The following is a 9,461-nucleotide window of genomic DNA, read 5'->3' as shown; positions in this document are numbered from 1 at the left end:
TGAACCAGGGCAGGACTTGTACAGTGAATTTAAATTAAATTTAGACATACTGCAAGGTAACAGGCTTTTTTGGCCCATGAGCCAGTCCAACCTAATTATGCCCAATGAATCTACAGCTCCAGAACGCTTTTGAAGGGTCGGAAGAAATCAGACCACCTGGAGAAAACCCATGTAGACACATGGAGAACATACAAACTCCTTACAGACAGCGCCAAATTTGAACTCGGGTCGTTGGTGCTGTAACAACATTTAACTAACCGATATGCTAACCATTACATCCATGAATGTTAAATTAGCCCCCGCAGAGTGTTACAGACAGAGAGACCTCAATGTAAGAATGAATACTTCCATGAAATTAGCATTATAAGTAGACAGGCTGGTGAAAAAATGTGTTTGACATGCCTTAATTGAATATTGGAGCTGATATCTCATGTTACAAGTGTACAAGACATTGGTGAGACCACACATGGAGTATTGTGTGTGGTCCCAGTTCTGGTTTCCCAGTTGTAGGAAAGATGTCATCAAGTTGGAAAGGGTTAAAAGAAGATTCACAAGAATATTATTAGGAGTGGCAGTTTTGAGTAATTAAGGAAAGGCTGGATAGGCTCAGACTTTTCCATTTGGAATGTAGGAGGTTATTGGGGAACCTTATAGAGGATACAATATCATGGACGTTGGGCTGAAGGGTTGGTTTCTGAACTGTAAAATGTTATGACATTATATGCAGTGTTCAACATCCTACACAGTTGTAAAACTTCTTCACTTGCGCTCATTAGCACTTCGGCAAACATATCCCATTTGTGTTTGAATGACAGGCTACGGTCCCTTCCTAACTTTGTGGGTTTCATATACGTGGACACCTATGACCTGTGGAACAGAAGCATTGTGTAATCTCCTTCCAAAGATATACAGTGGTAGAGCAAACATTAGAAAATACAAGTGCAATTCTCACTTTGGCTGTTGTGGAATTTAAAGTCAATTAATATTCTGGCATTCAAAAACATTGTTGACTACAAAACGACTAGATTTTTGCAAAATAAATGGGGCAAACTAATGTTTTTTAAAGGAGGAAATCTGCCATTCTGACTCATTCTGGCCCATAGGTGACTTCAGACTCATCTGAGGTTGACTCTTAAATGCCCTGGAGTTGTCCTCATTCATCTAAAGCAGCCATCTCAACCTTTTTCTTTATCCCACCTAGGAATCTGATCAAAATTCATGGGTCCTCTTCCCTGTGAAGCAGTCAAGTTTAGTTGGTTTCTTCCATACTTCTCTACAACTCTATAATAATTTTTAAAGTTTGGCAGTTGTAAGCCTCCTTGTTTATACCATTCTGTTAATTTATCTAGTGCTATCCTCAGTTTCCCCCCTTTCCATAAAAATTTCCTTATTATTTTCTTTAACTCCTTGAAGAATTTCTCTGTCAAGTGTATTGGCAATGCCTGAAATAGGTATAATATCCTTGGGAAAATGTTCATTTTAATACAGTTTATCCTTCCTATTAGTGTTAATGGTAAATCTTTCCAATGCTCTAAATCGTCCTGTAATTTTTTTCATTAGTGGATAATAATTGAGTTTATATAGATGGCCGAGATTTTTATTTATTTGTATACCTAGGTATCTTATTGCTTGCATTTGCCATCTGAATGGTGATTCCTTCTTAAATTTTGAGAAATCCGCATTATTCATTGGCATTGCTTCACTTTTATTTACGTTAATCTTGTAACCCGACACTTCTCCATATTCCTTCTGTCAGAAACACAAATTCTCACAAATGAGTCTCTTTAAGATCGGTGACACGACAAGCTTTATTCACAAGTCTGCAGAGTTAGACTCAACCGGCTTCTTGCCAAGTCAAGCCCCGATACATACAGTGCATTGTTTTTTATACAATTTTCTTGTCCTTCGGCATCTCCACTACACTGCTTTAATTGGTTAGTTTTTGCAGAATCATCCTGATTACTGTTAGTCACGCACACCACGATCATTCATGACCTCTGCTCACACCAAATCCTGTTTTTCACTCTTTATCAATCTTTGGATCCTGCATGTCTCTCTGTAGTTAAATCTGTTGCAAGTCTGTTGTAACATTTTCCAGCTAAACTCTAATGGTTAGCCCCCTTTTATGACTAATTATCACATTTTAACTTAAACCCTTTTTAACCCAAATTCTCTATCTATAACATTTCAATTTCTTATATAATTCTTTTATTGATAGTTCTGGTTCTGTTAATTATACTATAACATCATCCGCAAATAAACTGATTTTATATTCCTTGTCATTTATTTTTATCCCTTTTATATTATTTTCTGTTCTTATCAATTCTGCTAGTGGTTCTATAGCTAACGCGAACAATAAGGGTGATAGTGGGCATCCCTGCCATGTTGACCTGCTTAAGTTAAATTGCTTTGATATATATCCATTTACTGTCACTTTCGCCAATGGCCCCTTATATAATGCTTTAATCCAATTAATATACTTCTCTGGTAAACTGAATTTTTGCAATACTTTGAATAAATAATTCCATTCTACTCTGTCAAAGGCCTTCTCTGCGTCTAAAGCAACTGCTACTGTTGGCGCTTTACTCCCTTCTACTGCATGAATTAAGTTAATAAATTTACAAATATTGTCTGTTGTGCGTCTTTTTTTAATAAATCCAGTTTGGTCTAGATTTACCATTTTCGGTACATACTCTGCTAATCTGTTTGCTAATAGTTTAGCTATTATCTTATAATCTGTGTTAAGTAAAGATATTGGTCTATATGACGCTGGTGCGAGTGGATCTTTCCCTTGCTTTAGTATTACTGTAATTATTGCTGTTTTACATGAATCTGGTAAGCTTTGTGTTTTATCAATCTGGTTGATTACTTCCAGGAGGGGAGGAATTAATAAATCTTTAAATGTTTTATAGAATTCTATTGGGAATCCATCCTCTCCTGGTGTTTTATTATTTGGTAATTTTTTTATTATCTCTTGTATTTCTACTATTTCAAATGGTTCTGTTAATTTATTTTGTTCCTCTATTTGTAATTTTGGTAGTTCAATTTTAGTTAAAAATTCATCTATTTTGTCTTCTTTCCCTTCGTTTTCAGTTTGGTATAATTATTCATAGAATTCTCTAAAGTTTTCCTTGATCTCCGTTGGATTATATGTGATTTGTTTGTCTTTTTACCTTGATGCCAATACCATTTTCTTAGCTTGTTCTGTCTTAAGCTGCCATGCTAGAATTTTGTGCGTTTTTTCCCCTAGTTCATAATATTTCTGTTTTGTCTTCATTATGTTCTTCTCCACCTTATATGTTTGTAGTGTTTCATATTTTATTTTTTTATCTGCCAATTCTCTTCTTTTAGTTGTATCTTCCTTCATTGCTAATTCTTTTTCTATATTTACTATTTCCCTTTCCAACTGCTCTGTTTCCTGATTATAGTCCTTCTTCATCTTGGTTACATAACTTATTATTTGCCCTCTAATGAACGCTTTCATTGCATCCCATAGTATAAACTTATCTTTCACTGATTCCGTATTTATTTCAAAATACATTTTAATTTGTCTTTCAATGAATTCTCTAAAATCCTGCCTTTTGAGTAGCATGGAGTTTAATCTCCATCTATACATTCTTGGAGGGATGTCCTCTAACTCTATTGTCAATATCAAGGGTGAATGGTCCGATAATATTCTAGCTTTATATTCTGTTTTTCTTACTCTATCTTGCATACGAGCTGATAACAAAAATAGGTCTATTCTTGAGTATGTTTTATGTCTAGCCGAGTAATATGAATATTCCTTTTCCTTTGGGTGTTGTTTCCTCCATATATCCAAAAGTTGCATTTCTTCCATCGATTTAATTATAAATTTGGTTACTTTGTTCTTTCTGTTAATTTTTTTCCCAGTTTTGTCCATATTTGAATCAAAATTCAGGTTGAAATCCCCTCCTATTAATATGTTCCCTTGCGTTTCTGCTATCTTCAAAAAAATATCTTGCATAAACTTTTGATCTTCTTCATTAGGTGAATATACATTGAGTAGATTCCAAAACTCCGAATATATCTGACATTTTATCATTACATATCTCCCTGCTGGATCTATTATTTCCTCTTCTATTTTAATTGGCACATTTTTACTAATTAATATAGCTACTCCTCTTGCTTTTGAATTATACGACGCTGCTGTTACATGTCCTACCCAATCTCTCTTTAATTTCTTGTGCTCCAATTCAGTTAAATGTGTTTCTTGTACAAATGCTATATCAATTTTTTCTTTTTTTCAGTAAATTTAGCAGTTTCTTCCTTTTAATTTGGTTATGTATTCCGTTAATATTTAAAGTCATATAGTTCAGCATAGCCATTTCATACTTTGTTTATCTTCCCTTTCCGTTTCTCCATCATCACCTTTCCTTCTTATCCATTTCTGCTTTCTTGATTTGAATACTTTATAAGACAACATTTCTAAAACATCAAACATTTTCCTTATTCTATTTAAAACTTCTTTAACCCCATTCTCCCCTCCCCCTCCTGAGTTGCCCTTTATCCCTTGTCGGGCAACCACATCTCCCCTCTCCATTTGGATTTGCGAATTCACTCGCAAACGTCAACTGATTTTGTAGTGACCGTAACTCCTCCCCACCCAGCTCCCCCCAGAAAAGATTTCAATTTTCATATGTAACAAAGGTCACTCTTTTAATTCCCTCCTTATTCCCTCTATTCCCTTTCCCTCCCTTATTAATTCTTGTCTATACTCTATATATTTTCCTCTAAATACGGATACATTCATGTAAACACACTATATATATATATATATATATATACACACATATACCCCTTTACACACATACATATAGTTCGTGGTCATTTTTACTCTCATTACATGTCTTCATCTCTCTGCTTGTTTTGTAGTTGTTCTGCAAATTTCCTTGCTTCCTCTGGATCCGAGAATAGTCTGTTTTGTTGTTCTGGAATAACTATTTTAAGTACCGCTGGGTACTTTAACATAAATTTATATCTTTTTTTCCATAAGATCGTTTTTGCTGTATTGAACTCCTTCCTCTTCTTCAGGAGTTCAAAACTTATGTCTGGATAGAAAAATTTTTTTTGACCTTTGTATTCCAGTGGCTTTTTGTCTTCTCTTACTTTCTTCATTGCTTTCTCCAATATATTTTCTCTTGTTGTATATCTTAAGAATTTTACTAAAATGGATCTTGGTTTTTTGCTGTGGTTGTGGTTTCGGGGCTAAAGTTCTATGTGCCCTCTCTATTTCCATTTCTTCCTGTAATTCTGGTCTTCCTAGGACCCTGGGGATCCAATCTTTTATAAATTCTCTCATATTCTTGCCTTCTTCATCTTCCTTAAGGACCACTATCTTTATATTATTTCTTCTATTATAGTTTTCTATTATATCTATCTTCTGAGCTAACAGCTCATGTGCCTCTTTAACTTTTTTTATTAGATTCTTCTAATTTCTCTTTTAATTCCTCTACTTCCATTTCTACAATTATTTCTCGTTCTTCCATATTTTCCACTCTTTTTCCTATCTCTGATATGACCATTTCTATTTTATTCATTTTTTCTTCTGCATTCTTAATTCTTCTTTTTATCTCATTAAATTCTTGTAATTGCCATTCTTTCACTGATTCCATATATTCTTTAAAAAAAGATACATCCATTGTCTTGCTTTTCTCTTCCTCTTCCATTTCTTTCTGTTCTTCTTCTTCTTCTTCTTCCTCTGGATTGACCATCTGTTGTTTCCTTGTTTTCTTTTTACCCTCTTCTTTCTTGTTGTCGTTATTGTCTGTGTTCTGCACCTGCTGCTGTGCTGCAGGTGTCTCTCTCAGCTGTGGAGATCGACTCCGCAGCTGTTCCCCCCTCCCGTCAGTGGGTTTTTTTTCTTGCGCGGTTGCGCACTTTTACTCGGCTCTGCGAGCCATTTTTGTAGTCCCGAGCCCGGGACTTCCACTGACCTGAGGGAGCGAGCCTCTCTCTCCGCGACGGGCCTCTTCGGACAGGTAAGGCCTTCACCTTCTTCTTCCGACATTCTTTCTTCCTCTTTTCTTCCCGTTGTTTTCGACTTTTCTCTCTTCGCTGCCATTTTATTCTCACCTTTATTTTTACTTTATTATAAATTTTAATCTTGTACCTTTGTGCTTTGTGTGTTTTTTTTTTAACTTTTCGGGAGAGGGCTGGAATTCCCTGACCGGCCACTACTCCATCATGTGACTCCTCCCACTTCTCTACAACTGACGACATACAAAACCTGAAAACTATCTCACAATTTCAGTCCGTGCCTCTCCCTCTTAAATGTGCTGTGATTCGCAGGGGATCCATACAGCCCCTATTGAGAATGGATGGTCTAAACCGTCCAAATTCCTTTGCACACTTTGTTGCATTCCCCTCATAACTTATATTCCAATTTTTCTTTCTACTGCTGGCAAGATCAGTTGCAGTGCCCTCAGTCCTGTCATCCAAGTCATTCATACAGATTGTCAACAGATGAAGCCCCAGTACTGATCCCTGCGACACTCGGCATCAAAGGTGGCCAACCTGAAAATGACACATTTATTTCTCTTTGTTTTCTATTAGATATTCAATCTTCAATCATGTATCCTCTATCTATCCCATCATATTACTCCCAACGACATGCTTTAACCTTTTATGTAGATGTCCGGCCTACCGACATTTTCCCAAACCTTGATGAAGGGCTCAAGCCCGAAACGTCGGTTGTGTATTTTTACCTTTGCTATATAAAGGACACTGTTTGACCTGCTGAGTTTCTCCAGCTTTGTATTTTTACTTTGACATGGTGTCTGCAGATTTTTGTGTTTTACTATTGTTAAACATGCAATCCAGGTAAGTCCACCTGTACATAATACAACAGGCAGTGCAATAATAAAATATATAGTGTCACATAAAATATGACAAGATACAGCTTTGAAGAGAAATGTACAGGTAAACAGTGCAAGACATCATCTTTTACATCAGCAACAACAGGTGCACAAATGTCTTGGTTGTAAAGACGTTCTGCTCAGCAGAGATAGAGTTCCTGATGGTGAAATGTAGACCCTGCTACCTGCACAGGGAATTTTCGGCCTTGCTATTGCCATAGTTAATATTCAACCTTTGGTGAATGAGGGATGGAGCCATGAAGTGCTTTATTGTGACATCATTGAAGACCAGACGTACAACCCTGATGGTTGTCTGATTGAAGCTGGCTACTTCAACAACACCAACCTGAAAACTATTCTACCACGGTTTCAACAACATGTTACCTTCGCACCAGAGGAGAGAACATCCTAGATCCAGTATACACCCATGTCCCTGATGCATACAAGGCTGCCCCTTGCCCCCACCTTGGATACTTGAACCACATATCCGTCCTACTAATCCCAGCATACAGAACTCTGGCAAAACAAACTAAGCCAGTTTGCAGGGAGAACAGGAGGTGGCTGGGGTAGGTGACATGGGAGAGGGGAGGGGGGCACGTATGATAGGACTGTTCTGAGACCTCAGACTGGAGCTATTTCAGGGATGTGGCTATCTACAAGTCATGTAAGCTCAAACTTAGTGATGGCTACATCAGCAAGTGCATTGAAGATGTCACCAAGATCAATTGCAACACAACTAGGGTTAACTAGAGACCATGGTTGGATGCAGAGCTCTGGGCCCTTCTCGAAGCTTGTCATTGCTGGCTTCAGGACAGGAAGACAGGAGACAAGATGGCACCAAGAAAAACGAGGGCTGACCTCTCCCATTAAATCAAGAAGGCAAAGTGTGGGTATGCCCACAGAATCCATAGTCAGCTGTGTGACACTAGCAAGTGATCAAAACAATATCAGATCACAAGAGAACTTTGCGAGTCGCCGATAAAGACACATCCCTTCCAGACAGACTGAACATCTTCTATGCACGGTATGAAGAGAAGAACAGGCTATCGCCAAAGAAAGCTCCATCTCTTCCATGAAAAACAGGCCTTCTGCATAGCTGTGGCTGAGGTAAGGAGAAAAGTATTGCAGGGTGAGCTCACACAAAACAGCGGTTGGGTACTAATTTACCATGCAGACCAACTTACAGAGGTCCTTAAGGATATTTTCAAACACCACTGCAGCAGTCCATCATTCCTGTGGGTTTCAAGACATCCACCATTATCCTGATACCAAAGAGGGTGACAGTAGTAAACCTCAAGGACTACCTCCCAATGGCACTGACATAACCATTATGAAATGCTTGGCGCGTCTAGTGATAGAACACACCAAATCAAATCTCCCAGAGACATTGAATCCATTTCAATTTGTTTATAGATGAAACCATTCTACTGATGCTATAGTCTTTTCACTGTACATTGTTCTGTCCCACTTGGAGTACACTTGGAGTAATATGCCAGGCTGCTGTTCATTGACTTCAGCTCAGCATTTAACATGATCATTCCCAAAAGGCTGGTGGACAAGCTATCCTCGCTGGCACTCAACGCCACACTCTTGTAACTGGACTTCATCATGGAAAAACCAGTGTGTCCTGGGTTTGCAGCAAAACATCAACCACCATCTCGCTGAGCATTGGCACACCTCAAGGCTCTGTGCTCAGTCTGCTCCTGTTCACATTACTGACCCATGATTCAACAGACTCAACAAGGTTGCACATGACACAACAGCAGTTGGTCTTATTAGCAACTATGAAGAGTTCATTACAAAGAAGAGGTATAAAATCTCGTGAAATGTTAATAACAAACTGAGTGTCAAAGTGGACAAGACGAAAGAGATGATTGTGGAGTTCAAAAGGACCTGGGACAACCACCATCCCCTACACATCAATAACTCGGTACTGGAGAGAGAAGAGAGCAACAAGTTCCTTAAGAGTCCATTTAAAAAAGTAACCATAAGAGCTTCAGGAAGGATCACTGACTAGGATCTCACTCCCTTACTTCCTGACTGATGAGATTTACTGGGATTGTTGTCTAAAGAGAGCTCCCAAAATCAGTGAAGATCCTTACCTCTGCGCATGCAGCATTTTCCAGTTAAGCCTGGAGGATTACAGAAGTATCAGAGCCAGAACCACAAGGATGGAAAACAGCTTCTTCATACCGGTATTGAGATTGCTGAACAACTGATGAAGTGCTCATACAAATCCTCCTTACTCCATTATTTATTAAACAATACTATTTATTTATTTTTATATTTTAAATATCTCCTGTGCATATATATCATTTGGCTGTGTGTATGTCTGCATGTTTTGCACTGAGGACTGGAGATCACTGCTTCATCAGGTTGTACTTGTACAATTAGATCATAAATAAACTTGAAATTATACTAATGTGAAGACCATTCAAGCGCCTGGTAATAGCAGGAAAGAAATTGCTCTGAATAGGAAGGTGTATTTTTTCACATTTATCTTTGGCTAACAGAAGGGGGAGAAGACAGTATGATCACGTGGAAGCGTCTGTTAATATATTGGTTGCTATCCTGAGACACAGGATG

This window comes from Narcine bancroftii, chromosome 8, assembly GCF_036971445.1.
Source record: "Narcine bancroftii isolate sNarBan1 chromosome 8, sNarBan1.hap1, whole genome shotgun sequence".
Lineage (NCBI taxonomy): Eukaryota > Metazoa > Chordata > Chondrichthyes > Torpediniformes > Narcinidae > Narcine > Narcine bancroftii.
This window is presented reverse-complemented; position numbering follows the sequence as displayed.